Genomic DNA, 24,972 nt, shown 5'->3' with positions numbered 1-24,972 from the left:
CAATTTGTAGAAAGGATAGAAAGGTGATTGCTAGGAAATTAGGGGCAAAATGCAAGGGAGATAAAACTTGCATTTGGGTCCCTAAGACAATTGTGACTAACCTTGTAGGACCCAACAAGAGTTGGGTACCTAAGTCCCAAGCCTAAATTTGCCTTGCAGGTTTATGCATCCGGGGGTTCAAGCTGGATTATCGACAGCGGATGCACAAACCATATGACGGGGGAGAAGAAAATGTTCACCTCCTACGTCAAGAATAAGGATTCCCAAGACTCAATTATATTCGGTGATGGGAATCAAGGCAAGGTAAAAGGGTTAGGTAAAATTGCAATTTCTAATGAGCACTCTATATCCAATGTGTTTTTAGTTGAGTCTCTTGGTTACAATTTGCTATCTGTTAGTCAACTATGCAATATGGGATATAATTGTCTTTTTACAAATGTAGATGTGTCTGTCTTTAGAAGAAGTGATGGTTCACTAGCTTTTAAGGGTGTATTAGACGGCAAGCTTTACTTAGTTGATTTTGCAAAAGAAGAGGCCGGTCTAGATGCATGCTTAATTGCTAAGACTAGCATGGGGTGGCTGTGGCATCGCCGCTTAGCACATGTGGGAATGAAGAACCTTCACAAGCTTCTAAAGGGAGAACACGTGGTAGGATTAACTAATGTGCAATTCGAAAAAGATAGACCTTGTGCAGCTTGTCAGGCAGGTAAACAAGTGGGAGGAGCACATCACAGCAAGAATGTGATGACCACATCAAGACCCCTGGAGCTGCTACATATGGACCTCTTCGGACCCGTCGCCTATCTAAGCATAGGAGGAAGTAAGTATGGTTTAGTTATTGTTGATGACTTTTCCCGCTTCACTTGGGTGTTCTTTTTGCAGGATAAGTCTGAAACCCAAGGGACCCTGAAGCGCTTCCTCAGGAGAGCTCAAAATGAGTTTGAGCTCAAGGTGAAGAAGATAAGGAGCGACAACGGGTCCGAGTTCAAGAACCTTCAAGTGGAGGAGTTCCTTGAGGAGGAGGGGATCAAGCACAAGTTCTCCGCTCCCTACACACCACAACAAAATGGTGTGGTAGAGAGGAAGAATAGGACGCTAATCGATATGGCGAGGACGATGCTTGGAGAATTCAAGACCCCCGAGCGGTTTTGGTCGGAAGCTGTGAACACGGCTTGCCACGCCATCAACAGGGTCTACCTTCACCGCCTCCTCAAGAAGGCTTCGTATGAGCTTCTAACTGGTAACAAACCCAATGTATCTTACTTTCGTGTATTTGGGAGCAAGTGCTACATTCTAGTGAAGAAAGGTAGAAATTCTAAGTTTGCTCCCAAAGCTGTAGAAGGGTTTTTGTTAGGTTATGACTCAAATACAAAGGCGTATAGAGTCTTCAACAAATCATCGGGTTTGGTTGAAGTCTCTAGCGACGTTGTATTTGATGAGACTAATGGCTCTCCAAGAGAGCAAGTTGTTGATTGTGATGATGTAGATGAAGAAGATGTTCCGATGGTCGCTATACGATCCATGGCGATTGGAGAAGTGCGGCCACAGGAACAAGATGAACGAGATCAACCTTCTTCCTCAACAACGGTGCATCCCCCAACTCAAGACGATGAACAGGTTCATCAAAAGGAGGCGTGTGATCAAGGGGGAGCACAAGATGATCACGTAATGGAGGAAGAAGCGCAACCGGCACCTCCAACCCAAGTTCGAGCAGTGATTCAAAGGGATCATCCCGTCGACCAAATTTTGGGTGACATTAGCAAGGGAGTAACTACTCGATCTCGATTAGTTAATTTTTGTGAGCATTACTCCTTTGTCTCTTCTATTGAGCCTTTCAGGGTAGAGGAGGCCTTGCTAGATCCGGATTGGATATTGTCCATGCAGGAGGAACTCAACAACTTCAAGCGCAATGAAGTTTGGACACTAGTGCCTCGTCCAAAGCAAAATGTTGTGGGAACCAAGTGGGTGTTCCGCAACAAACAAGACGAGCACGGGGTGGTGACGAGGAACAAGGCTCGACTTGTGGCAAAAGGCTATGCCCAAGTCACAGGTTTGGACTTTGAGGAGACTTTTGCTCCTGTGGCTAGGCTAGAGTCCATTCGTATCTTGCTAGCATATGCCGCTCACCATTCTTTCAGGTTGTTCCAAATGGATGTGAAGAGCGCTTTCCTCAACGGGCCAATAAAGGAGGAGGTGTACGTGGAGCAACCCCCTGGCTTCGAGGATGAACGGTACCCCGACCACGTGTGTAAGCTCTCTAAGGCGCTCTATGGACTTAAGCAAGCCCCAAGAGCATGGTATGAATGCCTTAGAGATTTCTTAATTGCTAATGCTTTCAAGGTTGGGAAAGCCGATCCAACTCTATTCACTAAGACTTGTGACGGTGATCTTTTTGTGTGCCAAATTTATGTCGATGACATAATATTTGGTTCTACTAATAAAAAGTCTTGTGAAGAGTTTAGCAGGGTGATGATGCAGAAATTCGAGATGTCAATGATGGGTGAGTTGAACTACTTCCTTGGGTTCCAAGTGAAGCAACTCAAGGACGGCACCTTCATCTCTCAAACGAAGTACAAGCAAGACTTGCTGAAGCGGTTTGGGATGAAGGACGCCAAGCCCGCAAAGACTCCGATGGGGACCGACGGACACACCGACCTCAACAAAGGAGGTAAGTCCGTTGATCAAAAGGCATAACGGTCAATGATAGGGTCGTTACTTTACTTATGTGCTAGTAGACCGGATATTATGCTTAGCGTATGCACGTGTGCTAGATTTCAATCCAATCCTAAGGAATGTCACTTAGTGGCAGTGAAGCGAATCCTTAGATATTTAGTTGCTACGCCTTGCTTCGGGCTCTGGTATCCAAAGGGGTCTACCTTTGACTTGATTGGATATTCAGATTCCGACTATGCTGGATGTAAGGTCGATAGGAAGAGTACATCGGGGACGTGCCAATTCTTAGGAAGGTCCCTGGTGTCATGGAACTCTAAGAAACAAACTTCCGTTGCCCTATCCACCGCTGAGGCCGAGTATGTTGCCGCAGGACAGTGTTGCGCGCAACTACTTTGGATGAGGCAAACCCTCCGGGACTTTGGCTACAATCTGAGCAAAGTCCCACTCCTATGTGATAATGAGAGTGCTATCCGCATGGCGGAAAATCCTGTTGAGCACAGCCGCACAAAGCACATAGACATCCGACATCACTTTTTGAGAGACCACCAGCAAAAGGGAGATATCGAAGTGTTTCATATTAGCACCGAGAACCAGCTAGCCGATATCTTTACCAAGCCTCTAGATGAGAAGACCTTTTGCAGGTTGCGTAGTGAGCTAAATGTCTTAGATTCGCGGAACTTGGATTGATTTACATCATACATGTGTTTATGCCTTTGATCATGTTCATTCTGCATTTTGTTGCTTATTATGGTGCTCAAGTTGTACAAGCACTCCCCGGACCTCACAAGTCCTTTTGCAAGAGATGCACATATTTAGGGGGAGATGTGTTACAACTTGACCTTTTGAGACTAACCATATGCTTGAGTTTGTCTCAAAGAAGGATTGAAAGGGAAAAGGTGGACTTGGACCATGAAAGACTTCCACTGCACTCCGATGAGAGGGTAACTTATTCCAAGTTCATCTGATGTACTCTTATTGCCTTTGTATTCTTATTGAAGATTTTGGTGAGGCAATGGGGTTAAAGGGCCAAGATTGATCCCGTTTTGGTGCTTGATGCCAAAGGGGGAGAAAATAAAGGCCAAAGCAATAAATGGATCAGCTACCACTCACTTGAGAAATTTTGAAAATAGTAAAATAGAGTCTTTTGTTTTGTCAAAACTCTTGCATTGTCTCTTTTGTCAAAAGTTGGCCTCTTGTGGGGAGAAGTGTTGATTATGGGAAATAGGGGGAGTTTTTGAAATCTTTGATCAATCTCTTTTGAAATGACTCTCTTTATGCTTCAACATGTGTGTTTGACTTAGAGATAGAGATTTGAGTTTGATTTGCAAAAACAAACCAAGTGGTGGCAAAGGATGATCCATATATGCCAAAATTGAATCAAAATAAATTTGAGTTTTATTTGAAGTGATATTGCACTTGTTCTAGTTGCTTTATGTTGTGTTGGCATAAATCACCAAAAAGGGGGAGATTGAAAGGGAAATGTGCCCTTGGGCCATTTCTAAGTATTTTGGTGATTGAGTGCCAACACAAGTGCTTAAATGTGATTTTATGCTCATGGATGGACAAAGTGCAAATCAAGAGTAAAGGTATGTTTCTAAGCCTTCGTACATTGGTTTTGTGTACTAATATACTTGTCTAAGTGTTAGAAACAGAAAGAAGAAGAAAAGAAAAGAGGTGAAAAAGGCTTGGCTGTGTACAGCCAAGACTCAGCTCAGTCTGGCACACCGGACTGTCCGGTGGTGCACCGGACAGTGTCCGGTGCGCCAGGCTGACTCGGCGTGAAGTGGCCGCTCTCGGTAATTCGCCGACGGTGTACGGCTAAAATTCACCGGACTGTCCGGTGAGCCAACGGTCGGCCGCGGAATCTGCGCGCGACACGTGGCCGGGCCAACGGTCGGAAGGGGGCACCGGACTGTCCGGTGTGCACCGGACATGTCCGGTGCGCCAACGGCTCCCAGATCTGCAACGGTCGGCTGCGCCGTTTAAGGAAAGAAATCGGGCACCGGACAGTGTCCGGTGTGCACCGGACTGTCCGGTGCACCAGTCGACAGAAGGCAAGATCAGCCTTCCAGATTTGCTCTCAACGGCTCCTAGCTGCCTTGGGGCTATAAAAGGGACCCCTAGGCGCATGGAGGAAGACACCAAGCATTCCTACATCATTCCTAAGCACCAAGACATCGATTCCACGCATTTGGTTCATTGTGATAGCATCTAGAGCTCTTGTTGAGTTGTGAACTCATTGAGTTGTGTTGCGAGCTCTTGTTGCGACTTGTGTGCGTGCTGTTGCTCTGATTTTGAGTCTTGTGTGCGTTGCTAGTTCCTCCCTTACTCCGTATTTCTTTGTGAATCTCAAGTGTAAGGGCGAGAGGCTCCAAGTTGTGGAGATTCCTCGCAAACGGGATATTGAAAGGCAAAGCAAAACATCGTGGTATTCAAGTTGGTCTTTGGACCGCTTGAGAGGGGTTGATTGCAGCCCTCGTCCGTTGGGACGCCACAACGTGGAGTAGGCAAGCGTTGGTCTTGGCCGAACCACGGGATAAACCACTGTGTCATCTCTGTGTTTGATCTCTTGTGGTATTGTGTTTTTTTTGAGACTCCTCTCTAGCCACTTGGCAATTATTGTGCTAACATTTAACAAGTTTTTGTGGCTATAAGTTTAAGTTTCACAGGATCACCTATTCACCCCCCCCCCCCTCTAGGTGCTCTCAAGGCCGAGCGCTTCACTTGGACCCCCGAGGCCGAAGAAGCCCTCAGCAACCTTAAAGCACTCCTTACAAATGCGCCCATCTTGGTGCCCCCCGCTGAGGGAGAAGCCCTCTTGGTCTATGTAGCCGCAACCACTCAGGTGGTCAGCGTCGCGATCGTAGTCGAGAGACAAGAAGAGGGGCATGCACTGCTCATCCAGAGGCCGGTCTACTTCATCAGCGAGGTGCTATCCGAGACCAAGATCCGCTACCCACAAATCCAGAAGCTACTGTACGCAGTAATTCTGACACGACGAAAGTTGCGACACTACTTCGAGTCTCATCCGGTGACTGTGGTTTCATCCTTCCCCCTAGGAGAGATCATCCAGTGCCGAGAGGCCTCAGGTAGGATAGCAAAATGGGCAGTGGAACTCATGGGCAAAACACTTTCATTCGCTCCTCGGAAGGCCATAAAGTCTCAAGTCTTGGCAGACTTCCTGGCTGAATGGGTCGACACCCAATTGCCGACAGTTCAAATACAGCTCGAACTTTGGACCATGTACTTCGATGGGTCGCTGATGAAAATAGGAGCAGGTGTCGGCTTGCTCTTCATCTCAACCCTCGGGAGACATGTGCGCTACGTGCTGCGCCTCCATTTTCCGGCATCAAACAACATGGCCGAGTACGAGGCTTTGGTTAATGGGTTGCGCATCGCCGTCGAGCTAGGGGTTAGGCGCCTCGACGCTCGGGGCGACTCGCAGCTCGTCATTGACCAAGTCATGAAGAACTCCCACTGCCGCGATCGAAAAATAGAGGCCTATTGCGACAAAGTTTGGCGCTTGGAAGATAAGTTCTACGGGCTGGAACTCAACCATGTTGCTCGACGGTACAACGAGACCGCGGATGAGCTGGCGAAAATAGCCTCGGGGCGAGCGACGGTTCCCCCGGACGTCTTCTCCAGGGACATATATCCACCATCCGTCAAACTCGACGACGCGCCCGAACCTGAGAAGACCTCGGCCCAACCCGAGGTACCCTCGGCCGCCGAGGGTGAGGCCCTGCGCATTGAGGGAGAACAGAACGGGGTTACGCCAAACCAAAACTGGCAGACCCCGTACCTGGAATATCTCCTCTGAGGAGAGCTGCCCCTCGACAAGGCCGAAGCTCGGCGACTGGCTCGGAGCGCCAAGTCGTTCGTTTTACTAGGTGGTGAAAAGGAGTTGTACCACCGCAGCCCCTCAGGCATTCTCCAACGATACATATCCGTCGCCCAAGGACAAGAGCTGTTACAAGAAATACACTCGGGGGCTTGCGGTCACAATGCAGCACCTCGGGCCCTCGTGGGAAACACTTTCTGACAAGGTTTCTACTGGCCGACCGCGGTGGCCAACGCCACTAGGATTGTACACTCCTGCCGAGGGTGTCAATTCTACGCGAGACAGACGCACCTGCCCGCTCAAGCCCTACAGACAATACCTATCACTTGGCCGTTTGCCGTGTGGGGTCTGGACCTCGTCGGTCCCTTGCAGAAGGCACCCGGGGGCTTCACGCACCTGCTGGTCGCCATCGACAAATTCTCCAAGTGGATCGAGGTCCAACTCTTAACCAGCATCGGGTCCGAGCAAGCGGTGGCGTTCTTCACGAAAATCATCCATCGCTTTGGGGTCCCAAACTCCATCATCACCGACAATGGCACACAGTTCACTGGGAAAAAAATTCCTAGACTTCTGCGAAGACCACCACATCCATGTGGATTGGGCCGCCGTAGCTCACCCAATGACAAATGGGCAGGTGGAGCGCGCCAACGGTATGATTTTGCAGGGACTAAAACCGAGAATCTACAATGACCTCAACAAGTTTAGCAAGCGATGGATAAAAGAACTACCCTCGGTGGTTTGGAGTCTGAGGACGACGCCGAGCCGGGCCACAGGCTTCTCGCCGTTTTTCCTAGTCTATGGGGCCGAGGCCATCTTACCCATGGACTTGGAATACGGTTCCCCGAGGACAAAGGCTTACGATGACCAAAGCAACCAGACCAGCCGAGAGGATTCATTGGACCAGCTGGAAGAGGCTCGGGACGTAGCCTTACTACACTCGGCGCGATATCAGCAGTCTCTGCGACGCTACCATGCCCGAAGGGTTCGGCCCCGAGGCTTCCAAGTGGGAGACTTGGTACTTCGGTTGCGACAAGACGCCCGAGGGCACCACAAGCTTAATCCTCCCTGGGAAGGGTCGTTCATCATCGCCAAGATTTTGAAGCCCGGGACATACAAGCTGGCCAACGATCAAGGCGAGGTCTACAGCAACCCTTGGAACATCGAACAGCTACGTCGCTTTTATCCTTAAAATGTTTCAAGTCATTCATGTATCTCGCTTTCTTTACATGCATAAATAAAGTCTAACCATCAAGGAAGGATCAGCCTTGCCTCGGCAAAGCCCGACCCTCCCTCGGGGGCTAGAAGGGGGGAACCCCCTCTGCGTCAAATTTTTCCTCGGAAAAGTCTTTTACCAGAACGTCTTTCGCGCTTTTCGACTGCGTTGATAGCAGAATCCTAATGACGAGCGAGAGATACCTTGAACGGCGAGGCCGACTGAGCTAAGGGACTCCTACGCCTCCGGGATACGGATACCTCACTCTTCACCTTCCGCGAAAAGTAGCTCACGCTCAGATAAGCGATTCTGCTACCGAACAAGTCCTAACGCTCGGAAAACTCTTCTACCAAAACGACTTTCGTGCTTTTCGACTATATCGATAACAGGGTCCTAAAAACGACGGGAGAACACGTAAGCGGCAAGGCCGACCGAGCCGAGGGACTCCTACGCCTCCGGGATACGGATACCTCACTCATCACCTTCCGCGAAAAGTAACTCACGCTCTGATAAGCGATTCTGCTACCGAACAAGTCCTAACGCACGAAACGAGAGGAAAGAAAATGCGGCTTTATAATTCGACAATTAAAATGTTTTGGCCTCAGTGGCCACAAAAAACATATGCATACTTAAAACAAACTGTTCCTGCAGGATCAGACGTCGGCAGGGGGAGGAGCAGCACCCTCGGCATCGTTTCCACCCTCGGTAGAATCTGGCCCGGCCTCGGATGGCGACACGGGCGGAAGGATCTCCACGTCAAAGGAGGAAGCCAGCGCCGCACTTGGGCCCTCGACAGCCACATCAAGCCTCTAGACCTCGGCTAAGGCAGCCTCCTCTTCGTCGGGTAAGCAGTACCCCTCGCTGACCCGCTCCAGATCCATGTCGTAGTGGGAAGCGAGCACGGCGAAGGCCCGCCTAATGCCGTGGTGCAGCGCCCCGTGGAGTTTGCTGTGCACATGGCCTTCCAAGGCCCGCAGATGACTCTGGGGGGAGCTACCTGAGGGGACGCCGTCGAGGCCGAAGGCCTGGCAAAGGGCCGAGGTAGTCTCGGACATGGCCGCACGCTCAGCCTCCTTCTGCTCAGCCGCCTCGGCAAGCGCCTTGCAGTTCTTGACGAACTCGTTAAGAGCCGTCTCAAACCCTGCAGACAGCAGGACAACATTCTTCAGACGCAAGGAGAAGAATGTAGACATAAACAAAGTTACAGAGCGGGCAAAACATACCCTCGGCCCGAGCACACTGCTGTGAGGCCATAGCTCGGGCAGACCGGGCAGACCCGACGACCACAGCCAGGCCCTCGGCAAGGGTCTCGGCCCGAGCGGTCGCCTCGGGTCTAGAAAGAGGGAAGCCCCCTCTGCGTCAAATCTTTCCTCGGGAAAGTTTTCCGCCAAAACGACATTCGTGCATTTCGACCGCGTCGATAACGGAATCCTAATGACGAGCGAGAGAGACCTTGAACGGCAAGGCCGATCGAGCCAAGGGACTCCTACGCCTCCGGGATACGGATACCTCACTCGTCACCTTCCGCGAAAGGTAGCTCACGCTCGGATAAGTGATTCTGCTACCGACAAACAAGTCCTAATGCTCGAAACAAGAGGAAAGAAGCATGGCTTTATACCCAAATGTTCAGGCCTCAGCAGCCACAAAGAACAAACCCACGTGCTTGGGGTAACAATGGTACCTAGACTTAGACGTCGGCAGCACCCTCGGAGGTTGTCCCGACCTGCGGCAGATGTCTTAGTACTTAAAGCTATTACATCTCGCTCTCAAGAAAGTACCATTACAAATGGGACTCCGGGTCCATTCTCGCAGGAATGAACAACCTCCACACCAGAAGGCCTATGGGATAACAAACTCCAGGTGGCTCGCTGGCGACCACTGCACCAGCAGCGCGACAATGACCTCCGCCTCGGGCGGCTAGACAGCAACAGTGATTGCCTCGGGGCAAACGCTACTGTGAAAAGGCCCTCGCTCACGTCCCCTCACGAGGAACGAGAACTAGCCATTAAAGCCAAAGAGCCGGAGGTCCGGAGCGCAGGTGGCACTTACGGTCTCGTCGGCGGAGGCAACCGCTTCGGCAGAGGAAGCCTCACCTATGGCGACCACCACCTCCGCACTAACGACAGCGGCCACCTGCCCACCAACACCGCGCCGGCGAACGGCAGCCACCCCAAAGCGCACCGGCAAGTCCTCACTCCCGTCCTCGCCGAGGCTGTCCCAGGACACGAGTACCGCCCTCGCGGCGTACGACGTGTTGTGTGACCCCCCTGTGCAACCGACGACGCAAGGAGGACCTGGACGTGGCCGGCCCGTGCACGGCGCGACCGACACCCGTGCGGCGGACGGGCAGCCATGCTCCGCCCCAGTGGTAGGAGGTGGCACCGAAAGCAGCGCTAGAGCCGCCCAGGCCGAGGAGCCGGACACGCGGCAGCTGCCAGCGCCACGGACGGCGAACGCCCCTCTCCCCCGATCACTGAGGGAAGGAGCGGGCCGCTGCCCACGCGGAGGCGGGATCCGACTCGGCTCGCCCTCCTCCCCAACACGAATGATGAACATCCTTGAAGCTGAGGGCAAGGGAGAGGCCACGGCCTGGCTCGCTCTTCCCCACCACAAGGCCTGCGGTCATCATCCTGGGTGACCGCCGGCGGGGGACTACAGCCGGGCTGCATGATGAAAATCCTTGAAGCCGAGCGGTGACTGAAGAGCGCCAACCCCCACGGGGTCGCGCTCCTCAAACAGCAGCAAAAAGAAGGCAATGCAGGTGCACCCCATCTGAGGGCTCAGAAGGTGGAAAGACGCGATGAATGCAAGGAGTGTGAAGGCATGGCTACCGCCCGGGGGGTCGATCCCTTTTTAAAGGCAGATCTCCTCACATGCACCCCCAAGCGTCACGGGCAAAGCCTCCACCGATGTGCTCCAGGGTTCTCACCCTATGACATGGGGGCTGGGTCCCACATGTCATAAGAGCTGACCCAAAAACGTGAAGAAGGCAAACCGCCGCACGCGAAGCATGTAACCGCCCCGCGGTTATAAGCATTCCCCCATCCTCACCGAAACCAGCGGTCAAAAGGGCGAACCGCCACGCGGGAAGCGTGCAACCGCGCCACGGTTGTGCACCCTTTTGGCTTCGTCGCATCCGGCGCGACGGTTACTACGTGCAAGGAAACCACACCGCCACTCGCGCCAATATCGCGTCTCCTCGACTGCGGAACCGGTGCCATGACTCGAGGCAGCCCTGCGCGTGACCCAACAGTGCCAATTGAGTGCAACAATCACGGGTTAGTCAGCCGCGGGGATAGGCACAACGGTTGATATGACCAGAGGCGGGCCGGTAGTAATTGCAGCAACAGACGGGCGGAAGCAGAGGTCCAGTCACCTACAGACTCGCATCCTCTCCTGAAGCGGCAGAGGAGCCCTCTCCCACGACGTAAAGACGACGCACCCGTGTTCCGTTCCTCGAACGGCTCGTGCACGCGCAACATACGCCCCACGAATCGCCCGTCCCGTCGCATTAACTCCTTGGCAGGGCAAGCGATACCTCCGGCAGGCAAAGCGGGCGCCATTTCACCTCCGTCATGATGACCGCGTCAAAAAGGTGCACCACATTAGTTAAATTCATATCCTTTTCCTTTTCCTCTCTCTCTCTCTTGCCACAGGGACCGGGAAAGGGGATATTCCAAAAAGGATCCTTCTCAGTGAAGGAAACGGGCCCCGAGCCCTCCTACTGATCAGGGGTTCAAAGGTTGCTCCCTCCGGGGTTCGGCAACCGCCCCAGAGCACTCGGGCTCCGAGCCCTTTACTGATCAGGGGTTCGAAGGCGGGCCCCTCGGAAGGGTTCGACAGCCGCCCCAGAGCATGCAGAGTCACGGATGACCCTGGGTACGTCCGTTACATGGCCGAGGCTTGGGCTACGCTTCCGAGGTACCCTAGGACATTTCTGAGACCAGCGGGAACGATTTTGTAATGGAATCCCACCGGAGGGAGGCACCGAGCCCTCGGACCCTATCGAATGGGTTCGGTTCCAGCAAATCACCCACAGGTACTTTTGGAGCGTGCCTCTGGGCCACTAGCTGACCCTTATCGAACGGGGCTCGGGCGTCCACTCGGATCACCCGTTAGCAACTCACTGGAAACACCGTGTTCGGTGCCCTCCGAGGGTAACACAGCGCTTTCCCCCCTTCCTCCTTGCGGAAAGGCGACGAAGGGGCGTACAATAAAAGTCGAGACGGTCCTTGATCGTCCTCTCGCTCCGTGTAGAGGCTCGGGGGCTGCTCTCGCACCAAGCTGCGGCCAAACTGTTGACCACATCAACAAACCAGTGTAAAAACTCGGAGCCTGACCGTGCACCCGGGATACGACCAGGCTACATGAGGGAACAACAAGGCCAACCGAGACATCGCAAAAAGAGTTAAGACCTCAGAGGAGTCAAACCACTCCTCCGAGGCCTCGGGGGCTACACCCGGCGGGTGCGCTCGCGCGCACCCAGCGAAACAAAATATAACCGAGAAGGGCCGGTCCCCTTGCAAAAAAACTGGCAGAACCTCCAAGCGAGTCCCAACACTCCCTTCGAGGCTCAGGGGCTACTGTCGGGGACCGTAATTAGGAGTACCCCCAATGCTCCTTAATCTGGCCAGAAAACATCTTCAGAACAAACCATAAACGACTGATAAAGCGCAGGCCTCGTCTACCAGAGGACGCGACCTCATCCGAGCCCAGCCTCGGGCAAGGGCAGTAGTCTCGGACGGATTCACGCCTCGCCCGAGGGCCTCCTTAGGCAGTGGGCGCTCCCTCGGCTCGCCCGAAGCCCAGCTCGGGCAGACTTTGTCGTGCAACGACCTCGCCCAAATTGCCTTACCAACCAACCGTATCGCATGCACATTCAATGCGGGGATCGCCTGACACCTTATCCTGACACACGTGTCTCAGTCGGCAAGGTCGAAGTGACCGCAGTCACTTCGCCCCTTTACTGACCGCTCTGACAAGGAAACATCGATATTCACCCCGTTCCGACTACTATGCCAACCACCAGGGGAAAACCGACAATAGCAAGTCACGACCTCCCCTGAGTTCTGCCTCGGGCGCAATAGGGAGCTCCGCCTCGCCCGACCCCAGGCCTCGGCCTCATCCTCGGCCTCGGGAGAAGGTCTCCGTCTCGCTCGACCCCAGGTCTCGGTCTCAGCCTCGGCCTCGGGAGGAGTCACATCCTCGCCCGACCTCAACCTCGGCCTCGAGAGAAGTCTCCGCCTCGCCCGACCTCGGCCTCGGACCGACTACGCTACAGGGGATACATCATTACCCTACTCCTAGCTAGCTGCCTCAGGCTACGAAGGAACAAGATCGGTGTCCCATCTAAGGTTACTCCGGTAACAGGTAATGATGGTTCCCCGCGTGCGCCCATGACGTCGGATTGCTCTCAACCCCCTACAAAAGCAAGGAAACGTCAACAGGATCCATGCCGCACCGCCAGCTATGCTTCTACAGGGCTCAAGGCGCTTCTCCGACGGCCACTTTAGTACCTGTACAGGGCTCAAGGCAATTCTCCGCCAGTCACGTTAGCTCATAGCTACACCCCCATTGTACAGCTGGGCATCTCCTTGTATCTATAAAAGGGGATGTCCAGGGCCTTCCTAAGGCACGCGACGACGTACGGGGACAACAGGCACGCAACAGCGGAGACATAACACAGACAGACGAACGCACAACGCGGATGAGCGGAGGCAGGCAGAGTAGGAGAGACACAGTAGAGGCAAGCTCAGACAGCTCACCTCAGGGCCGAACTCTCTCCCTCTCTCTCTCTCGCTCTCTCGCGACGCTTGTAACCCCTGCTACGAGCACCCTGGTGCAAGATAATATAAGCCTTATTCCCCTCTTTTGTTCCATCTTGCATCAACCCATCTGGGCAGGGACACACAACAACAAATTCACTAGTCGGTTGACGGTCCTCGTGGGTCCAAAACGCCGACAAGAAATACAGAGAGAAGACATACAGTAAGTGGATAAATTGCTCACGTGAAGGAAAATGTGCACCTCGACTGAATGATACACCTAGGTTGAGGAATAAGATATCTGGACGTACTCAATGTAAGGCTAGAATCAAACTAAAAAATATGATGATGATAAAAAAATATGGGCTGCAAAGATTGTTTTGGTGAATTTGGAGCATAATCATGAATTCATCACTGAAGAATAAGAGAAACAACATCTATGATACAACAAGAGTCGTGATGCAGAGTTCATAGATTTTGTTGGTGCAATGCATGATAGTCGAGTGCCACAGCACCGCATTGTTGATTTTAAATCAGACATGCATGATGGGCCTGAGAACGTTCCAGTTACTACATAAGATCTGAAAAACATGCAAGAAATGTTTGTTTAAAATTTATATAGTTAGATTAACAAATATATTAATTTATAAAATTAATGTTCTGTTTAGTTTAATGTATTTTGGTTGTGCAAACTTTGAAGGAGGGCAGCAAGGAGACGAGAGAACTGCGCTAATGATATAGCTAAACTTCAACCTTTCTTTACAACATCCAAGAAATAGAATCCACAATTCTTTTGTGATTTTCAGCTTGATAAGGATGGAAAAATAGTGAGCATTTTTGGTCACACGCATGTATGTAAGGCGAATATGCAGATTATGGTGATGCTGTCATTTTTTATACTACACACATGACAAATTAATATGATAAGCTATTAGGCATGTTTATCGGTGCTAATAACCATCTACAATGTTCTGTGTTTAGATTTGTGTTGTTGGGTGATGAGACCATGGATACTTTTGAATGGGTTTTTAGTGCATTCAAAACCTGTATGGGATGCAATGGACCGAGGGTTATGCTCACAGGTATGTGTTATGCTAATTAGTTATGCTCAGATGTCTACGAATTATAATTACATTAAACTATTATGATCATTTGCATATCAAGATCCTATAATGCTAGTTGCTTTCTGAAATGTATTTTCAAATACAATTCACAGATTGTGTTTGTGGCATGTTCAGAACTAATTTATGCCATTTCTTAATGAAATATATGCAAGGTTTCCTGAGAAGGATTTTAAGACAAAGTTCCAGAATATGAAATTTGGAAAGAATGGATACCAGCCTTTTTTTAAAATGATTTATGTGGGGTGATGGTGTCTATGCAGCATATTGAGAACATGAATAAATTAGTGAAGAAATCACATGTACATGTGAACACGCCTCCGCATGAGTTTGCTAAACAAATGATGAAGATGTTGCATAGAAGGAAGATGAAAGAATCAAAAGAGACATTGATGAGAAAGGTATTTTGTTTTGGAGTACAATAATCGACAATATTTAATTTATGTAATAATGATGGCAACAATTTGTAGGGTCCAAGAACAACCGACACGTTATATAGGTTCGAAGTCAGGGTGTCAAGGGCATACACTAGAGTTGTTATGAATAGATTTGAGGAATCAATTAAATAGAGACGCCACCTAGATAAGCTCATACTCCTCGTTGTAGATCTCCTCCTGGGCTACCTGCTATTCACCTGTGGGGGGTTCATATATCGCAAGGGTGATCTCAAAAAAGATCATAGCTCAACAAGTTGTGGATAATAATGTGCATGAACTCACAAAAGGTGGGAGGTCATGTGAAGTGTAAGGCTTATCACCAAATAAGGGTTAAAGCTGAGCATTGCTTTTAATAAGTTGGTCAAATTTTATTAGCAGTTACTAAATGTAAGTATATACCAAACCAGAGTAATAATAGATCAAAATTAATAATAAAAACACAATGTGATGCATATGACAAATTGAGTAATAATACCAAGGAAGCGAGGTAGGGTGACACTACGAGACCTTTACAAAGTTCCACTAGCTCCAGAAAACCCGCTACAGTTTCTAGGGAGCGCAATATAGGAATCCCCCGTATGAAAAGCCATCGCAGCAAAATCAACCCAAGAACCTCCCTATACCGACAACTCCCCTACTGCCCTTGTCCCTTTTGGGTAAGGTAGACCTCCACTAGCTTTGCTAATTAGTCAGCCAAGGGCATCCATTCCACCCTTGTGGTGGCACGTGTATCTCAAGTTAAGCTCCATGTTCCAATTAACATAATAGTCATACCCTGAATAGAATAGAGCAACAATAATAAAGCATGACCAGGAGTAATAATTATCTTAATACCCAAAACCACATAGAGCAATAGCAGAGACTACCCAAAAGTTCAGGGGTAAACAAGGTGTGAAGATGACCAAACAAGGGTGACCTATTGGGTCCCATCAAAATTAAGCCTAAGCATGCTAAAGTGATTATAGAGAACATTATTGGGTAAATAAAAGTGGTCAATGGCACAACTTGCCTTCAATGAGCTCCTGCTCAGTATTTTCCACCTGCTGAGTACCGTGGTCCTAAGTCACTTGCTCGTCTACTCGAAGCAATACAAACAAACATGGTATAGGAGAAATTAACATCACATCAAACATCAGAACAGAATGCATGATAATATTGTACGCATCGTAACGAAATCATACGTTCAAGAATCACTAAATTCAGAGTTACAGATAACAAGTTATGATTTTCCGAACTTTGAAGTGGTTGATACAGAATAAACTGAGCGGACAGTTTTAATCTATGTTTCATGATAAAACAGAGTTACCAGGTGATAGACAATATTAATACAAAATTAATGCAACTGGAATGGATCAGAAAGGAGTTAAAATTGATTTTCTATGAATTAAACAAGTTCTAGAATTATTTTTATACTAGAAAATTATTTTCTATATTAATTTACCTAATTTATTAGGTCTTTGGACTGCACACATTATTTCCGAGAAGTTCAGGGTTTATTCTGTAAAATTCAGGGCCCATTTGTAATTTCTTTCTAACTGGGTTGGACGGCGGGTTGAATTGACTATAATGCAAGTGCTCTTTTTGCAAAATAAACAGACCGAAGGGGTATGTTCTATTGTATGCCGTTCGATCTAATTTCTACGCAACATATTAGATCTGTAACCCGTTGAACCAGTACGTTGTCTAGCTCGTTGGATTCGATTCCTACGGCCCGAATTTAAAGCCTCTGCGATCGTTCTGGTTCACCCGATTGGGATCGGACGGACACAAATCAACCCTGGTCGCACCGATACGCTGTGCGCGATCGTGGCCGCCCAAGACGGATCGAATGACATGAGTCCGTCTTCCCCCCGCCCTATGTCATCGCGCGGCGGCGTAGCACCCTAAACGCGACAGAGGTTACGCCGGCGAACCCCTGCCCAACGATCCCGAGCGCCATTCGCCGATTCCACTAGCGCTAAATGAAGAAGATGCTCGCGCAAATACAGAGGATGGGTACTCACCGATGATTAGGGTGCAGAGATCCCTAGCGACGCCGCGGTGCGGCACGAACGTCGACAGGAACTCCGGTGAGGAATTCCCAGGGACGCAGGGGCCAATCCCGACAGCTATGTTGTAGAGGCCTTTCCCCCGGGTCTGGAGACGATTCCGGACACCACTAACGGCGGAGACGACGACTAGGTGGAGGATTTCCCCGCGGTGGTATCTTTCTTCCCCTCTCTCTAGTTTGCGACGAGGTCAGGGTTTCTAGGGCTTGGGGTGGTGCGGACGGGATCCCAGGGATGCTAAATAGGGGCACAGGTGGCGGCTGAGGGATTGGAAGGCAGTTGGGCTAGCTGGCGAACGCCAGGGGAGCTCACGTGAGTTGGTTTGGCGCGGAGAAGATCCACATTGCCCCCCCCCCCGCACGACTATGACAGATGGGCCCCGACGTCAGAGAAACCAGAAGACCCCGTCGCACAACACCTAGTCCCATGGATCAGCGAGTACCCCTAGGTTCGCGAGACGCCGACCATCCGGGCTCACAAGGCATTTACTCATTAGGGCTTGGGCCGCGTGGGGGTGAGAGCAGAAATGCATGGGTCGGCCAATGGGAAAACGACCCATGCGGCGTTTTAGGTTTCATTTTCTTTTCTGTTTTCTTTATTTTTATTTTTAAATCTCAAAATTGAATTCCCATTTTGTTGTGAATTTTGTACACATCAAATTCGCAGCATGAAGAGCTATCTTGATTTATATATATTCCTCTTTATATTGTATATTATTTTCCTTCTCCTTCTCCTTCTCTTTTCTTTTCTATTTCATCTTCAAATTCTAGATTTCAAATTAGGTTTTAATCCCAATTTCAACATTAATATATTTTTATTACTATTATTATTATTAATAAATGCACAAACAAATAAACTCCAACCTGATGCATAGATTATTTATGTTTCATTAGATAATTATTCACTTTAAATATGATTATTCATATGTTCTAATAAGTAGAGGGCAATACATATAAGAAGATTAATCCTTCTCTTTTATTATCCACCAGTTGGGTATTACAGTAAAATAGGATTACCTAGAAATACCAACCTTATTCCTTAATTAACCTGAGATTAATGCAATGCTCGGTAATTATGCTATTGCTTAACTTTATCATTAGGATGTCACTTTTTTAAGACGTATTGTTACGGAGGTAAAATTTATACTATTAATGTTAATCTGATGATTAAACAAGAATATTTTGTAATAAACGGAACATGGAGTGACCACCTAGGAAAATAGTGCAACCACGAGTGCTATCATGGCTCTGGCTTTGGTAAATATCTTTACAGACTTAGTGCTTAGCAAACTACCTGAAAGATGGGCAAGTGGGGGCAGTAGTGGTTTGGTGGCAGCTCACATTAACATGGGGTGGTAGTGTTGGCTAAGGTACCTCGCCACAGAGTCACCAATACTGACGTGGAAATCTTAGCGGGTGGCTTTGTACTAGGGATATTTTGTGAAAGCCTCATAGTCGATCCCTAGCTATTCACCTCGACAGTTTTTAATGGTTCGTACAGCCCAGGCTAGAGGAGATACACGACTTGTTGGTAAAGTTGTACCACATCTGTAGAGTGTAAAATTGATATGTCAGTCGTGCTCACGGTTAAGAGCAGCCTGGACCCTCACATGACAATTCAACCTAAAGATGGAGACTAAATCGTGATCCCATGGTTTTTAAGTGGTTTGCTTAAGTGATTTCATTTATGTGTTTTTGAGATATTCTCATATGCTCATGATTAATTGGGATTTTGTGATACACTTACAATTAGTAAATTAGGCATTGTTAATAAAATATTGACCAACTAAAATGCTTGCCGCTTAACCATATTCTACCTTGTTAACTTTGCATAATTCCTCCCATTTGCTGAGCCCCCACCATAAGTGAGCTCACCTCTTGCTAAATTTTTTTATCAGAAGCTGATGGGGATGACTTTGACGAAGATGTTGACGAGTACTGAGTCTAGCGATGCTCCGGTTATCTTGCTGTGGGAGATTGCCCATGATATTTTGCTATACTTTAATGATATAACTGTTTAAGACTTTTAAGTCTGGATGATGTAATAAAGTTATTATACTCTTTTACGCCTTTATTGCATTGTCTTTTAATATATTACACATGTGACATCTACATATGTGTGGAAAATGGATCCTGGCATACAAATGCTATGCATTCGGTTTTGTCCCTAAAACCGGGTGTGACACTCGGTACATCACCTGCGATGGAAGGTGATGGTGGTATAATTCGTCGAGACACCAAGGCAGGCTTTACTGGAAAATTTATGGATACACCGCCGACGGTTCTAATGGGGCCTTGAAGCGACGAGAACAGCGATGGGGAGGAAGGACAAAATCTGATTCGACCTCTGATGTCCAATATTAGTTCCCGAGAGTTGGATACACCCCAATTACTGCATTCCCTTGTAAGTTCTAAATTCCCTGTTTTGTCCAAACCATATAATTCAAAAGATGCATGCCATAGTATACTGAACACGCACCTGACGCCCATCACCGATTGTTGATTTCATAGTTGTTTGGGTAGATGATTATGAACATAATTGTTAATAGATTGTTAAACAATTGCAGCCAACGAACATTGATCCGAGTATAGTTCTAATATTAGGGATGGCGTTTAAGAATATTGATGAGGCATATAAATTTTATAAAAGATATGCTGGACACAGCCCAAGGAAATCATTTTTTAAAAAAGGCTGGTATCTATTCTTTCCAAATTTCATAATCTGAAACTTTGTCTTAAAATCCTTCTCAGAAAATCTTACATATAATTCATTAAGAAATAGCATAAATCAATTATGAACATGCCACAAACACAATCTGTGAATTGTATTTGAAAATACATTTCGCAAAGCAACCGACGTTACAGGATCTTGATAGAAGAGCTGCTGGACACAGCAGAAGGCGTCATAAATTTCAGCACTCGAGTAGGGTTGCATGCTTCATGTATGTTCCTGCCATCCTTTGTGTCTTGTTTGTGTGTGTTTCGTTGCGACATGCGTGCCAGGAAGTGGCTAGCTAGCAGGCCTCCTTGAGGTCGACAGAAATGCCACATACTTTAGCGGCTTTTCAGAGGCTAGTTGGCCCCATGATCGTGAAAACATCGATATTTCTGCAGAGAATGGCCATATGTACCAATACCGTGTACGTACGTGCCTACGTGCATGGTGTTTGGCCAGCAACGCACTCCCTCCGTCCAGTCTTATCAAATATAACCAGTATAATACTCGTGTCTTAGTAGTTAGTACCACACACAATCATATTTCATACTTATTAGTTTAATATTAAAGTGATTATTAGTTCAATATTAAAGTGAGTATATGGTACACATATAAGATATTAAATTGATAAGAACAAATATTATATTTTAACTTATCTAGAAGACCTAGAAAAGTATGAGTTAAAAGAAACTCGACCCTATTTTTCTTATAGTTTGTTCAGTCGCTCACCCTCTTTTAGCTAGTGAGATGATACTTTATCGAAAGCGATATGCTACGTATAACTTTATATCGTATTGGGTTTGAGTGGTTTCTTATGACATATCTGTAATGTAACGGCCATTATAGGCCAGAAAAGGCGAGAGTAAAACATCTACGTGCTTCATACTTTACGCACGAAATTGGTGTTTTAAAGTAGTAGAGACTAATATAAAATATAGATTTAGTTTAGAGTTATAAATAATAATATTACTTATTAAATCTGAGCTATATTGATTGACACGAAAATTATAGTTGTATCTTTTTCTACGTGGATAGTACTCCTTATCGGGTAATGGAAGATCTCATGCATGTGAACATCGGATCCATGGTCGATGCGTGGCAGGGTGCCCTACTGTCGACAAGCGCTACAGGAGCGATGCTTTCGTCCAGTCATCATGAATGGATTGGATACTCGGCAGTCGATTGCTCTCACGCGTCGATGCCGAAGGGGCCACCTGTCAGCCGTCAGTCGGACTGCGGACAGCCGAGGATCCGGATCCATCGTGAATACCTTTTCCACACCCGGCCGCGACAAACACCGCTGCTGCCGCTGATGCATGTCTCTCGAGTCTCGGCTCGCACCGGAAGAAAATTCTACGGACGCTGGGTCCAGTACTTACGACCCATATTCCGATAATTGACGCGCGGATAGCAGGGGCAATTGATCTGACGGTCGCGAGTTTGCACCTCCCAAGACCGGCTCCAGTCGCGCGCGCATGGCTAGCGGCTCCACATCCTTGGTTTTCACTTTTCAGCACTAGTAGAAAAGAGCTCATAGCCTGCGGCACCTATAAATTGTCACTGACGGTTTCAGTTATCGCGCGCCAGTAAAAAAAAACGAGATGGACCCGGCTTGGGAACCGCCAGTGGAAACCCATTTCCACTGGCGGTTATCTTAACACAACCGTCAGTGAAAATAGGATGTTTCCACTGGCGGTTGGTGTAACATAACCGCCAGTGGAAACCAATTTCCACTGGCGGTTGGTGTAACAGAACCGCCAGTGGAAATACCCCATTTCCACTGGCGGTTGTGTTAAGATAACCGCCAGTGGAAATTGGTTTCCGCTGGCGGTTTTTCAAGCCAACCGCCAGTGAACTGTCTGTTATAAATACCCCTCTTCTTCCCCCCGACAGTGAACTGTATGCTCGCAGCCAGCTTCCATTGGAGGCGATTTTGGAGGTCCAGATTTCACAAAAATATAAGGGGGGAGGTTTTGGTCTTCATTTCTTGGAAGAAGGTGGATAAGAAATGTTGATTTATGTTTCTTTGTCAATTTTTGTTCATTCTTGCTCAATTTTAGCCATATTTTGGATCTAGGGTTTTACATGTGACAGAGAAGAGTATAGCTAGGTAATTTTCTCTATTTCCTCAAATGAGGTTGCTTAAGGTGGTTAGTTTTTGTCTATTCCCTCTCCTTTTTCATGTTTAGTTCTCAAATAAGTTTATCCATAACACATATTTAGTTGCTTTATGAATGGTGAATGTGTTGTATGGAAGGTTGGTTTAATTATGTTTCAATTGTCAGTTATTGTTTATTTTTTCTCAATTTTAACTACATTTTGAAACTAGGCTTTCACCATGTGTTAGAGATAGGTTTGGGTATTAAATTTTTTGTTTATTAGTTGCTAGGAAAGTTTGGCTTATGTTTCTTTTGCCAAATTTTGTTCATTTTTCCTCCATTTTAGCCACATTTGGATATAGGGTTTCACCATGTGTTAGAGATAAAGTAGTCTAACTACTTTTATTGGAAGAGATAAAGTAGTCTAACTACAAACCGAAGCATGTAATTTTACACGACTTTCTAGAGAGGAGAGGGAGAGGGAGAGAGAGCTATTGTTGCCAATGCGCTCGGAGCATGTCCAGCACTTACCGTCCGTGCGGATGCAGCACTTTGCACATCCAGAATGTCCGTTCTTGCACTGATTTTACACAGAGCAGAGCATCATGCTGGAGCCTACCGATCAATATGTATTGTATATATACATGCATCGTAATCTGACTTGCCATGAAAACTTCGGACTGGAAGGGTAGGCAGTAGATGTCGCACTCCAGCGCGTCCTTCTCCATGGATAGTGTCACAGTCGCCTCTTCCTCATCCTCCAACCCCGCCTCTTCCTCATCCTCCACCACCACCTTGGCTTTCTTTGGAGTGCCGCCGTAGAGAAGCCCGCCTCTTCCTCATCCTCCATAGAGAAGCCGTGGTCTTTTTCCCGGTCATGGTCTTTTTCCCGGTCATGGTTTATCACCAGATCTGATACTTGTGAAAGAACTTCACACCAATGGTGATGAGAGACGCGAAGCCAGGAGACGACGTAGTATTTAAACACTGCAAGAACAGGCATTCTAGTGACAGAGGAGGGAGAGAGAGGGGAGAGAGAGGAGGGAGAGAGGAGAGAGAGAGAGGAGAGAGAGAGATAGAGGAGAGAGAGGAGAGAGAGAGGAGAGAGAGAGGATAGAGAGAGAGAGGGTTTCACATTTTAGCCACATTTTTGGATATAGGGTTTCACCATGTGTTTTATGTTACTTTTTTTACAGGTGATGATGGAGAGGATATCCTGGATGTATAACTTATCAAGGCTAGATCCATCATACATATCTGAGGTCCATAAGTTTATTGTTGTCGCTAAGAACCATGCTTGGAGAACAAAGACAAAGCACATATATTGTCCATGCATGGACTGCAAAAATGCTGTTGTATTTGATGACACAGAACAAATCATATCTCATCTGGTATGCCGAGGATTTGTGAAGGATTACATAATTTGGACAAAGCATGGAGAGGGTAGCTCTTCGCCTTATACAGCTGGAAACCCTGCGAACATCGACGACAGCTTTCAGTTCGTTCACGAGACACAACAACCTCTTCCATAGAGCGAACATGTAGTGCCAAAGGAACTACATCCTGTTCTTCAAGAAAATGGGAAGTATCATCTCCCAGCAGCAAGCTACAATCTCAATGTAGATGAGAAATATGCGATGTGTGTTTGGCTTAAGAATTTGGAAGTCCCATCCGGATTCTGCTCTAGCATACGAAGTATTGTGTCAATGAAAGACCTGATAGTCACCAACTACAACTCACATGATTGTCATGTCATGCTGACTACATTCCTACCTATTGCCATCAGGGCTATAAATCCTTTGTTTTTAAAGATGGCAATCACACGGTTGTGCTACTTTTTCAACAGAATTTCAAAAAAGGTAATTGACCGTGATGAGTTGGCATCTCTTCAGGAATTCGCAGTGGAGACAATAGCATAGTTTGAGATGTGTTTCCCTCCATCGTTCTTTGATATTATGGTGCACCTTGTGGTGCACTTGGTGCCACAAATAGAGGCATTGGGTCCTATGTACTTACATGAAATGTGGACGTACGAGCGTTTCATGTCAATACTGAATGGCTATGTATCAACCCGTGCTCGTCCCGAGGCATCCATGATAGAGGGGTACTGTACTGAAGAGGCCATTGAGTCTGGAGGTCCATTCTGCAATAATATCCTAAAAGATCAGGTTGCAATAGGTCTGCCTCCGTCACGACACGAGGGTAGATTGTATGGAAGCGGGAGGATGGGACGAAAATCTTTCATTCCACCAGATTACAATACAGTACTTGAGGCACATCACAGCATCCTACATCAGCTAGCGATAATAGAGCCATTTTATCCAACAACACATCAATGAGCTTCACGAGCAAAATCCTGGGCATACGGCTGATTGGGTAATGAAGCAAGATAAGCAGCGGTTCAACACATGGCTAATGGTGAAGGACATTCCACGTGGAGAAACAATAGAAGAAAAAACCATCAAGGGGTTGGCATCTGGACCTTCACGCCAGGTCACAACATGGCAAACCTATGACATTAGTGGATTCACATTTTGTACAAAGTCCAAGGACAAAAAGAGCATGTCACAAAACAGTGGTGTTCGATGCGAGGCCATAGATGATGAAACTGGTGAGATTATTACATATTTTGGCTTTATTGAGGACATATGGGAACTAGACTATGGTACATTTCAGATCTCGGTTTTTCGATGTCAATGGGTTGAAGACAAACATGTCACGGTAGACAACTATGGGGTCAGAGTTCTTGATCTAAGTAAGGTAGGTTACAAAGATGACCCATGGATCCTTGCTAATCGTGCTACATAGGTCTTCTATGCTGAACAGATCATTTCTAACAATGAGAAGAAAAGCACCGACAAACCGAAGCATGTAGTTTTTCCTCGAAAACAACAAGCTATAGGAGTTGATGGTGTATCTGATTTAGAGGATTTTAACCAGTTCAACGACATGTCTCTTTTCATAGACCATCCAACCAAGATAAGGAACGTTGAGCGAAGCATCCCACACAATTCGATGCCCTGGGTACGCCACGATGGACAAGGCAGAACAATAGCTCCC

Source organism: Zea mays, chromosome 8, assembly GCF_902167145.1.
Source record: "Zea mays cultivar B73 chromosome 8, Zm-B73-REFERENCE-NAM-5.0, whole genome shotgun sequence".
Classification (NCBI taxonomy): Eukaryota; Viridiplantae; Streptophyta; class Magnoliopsida; order Poales; family Poaceae; genus Zea; species Zea mays.
Note: the sequence above shows the minus strand (reverse complement) of the source record.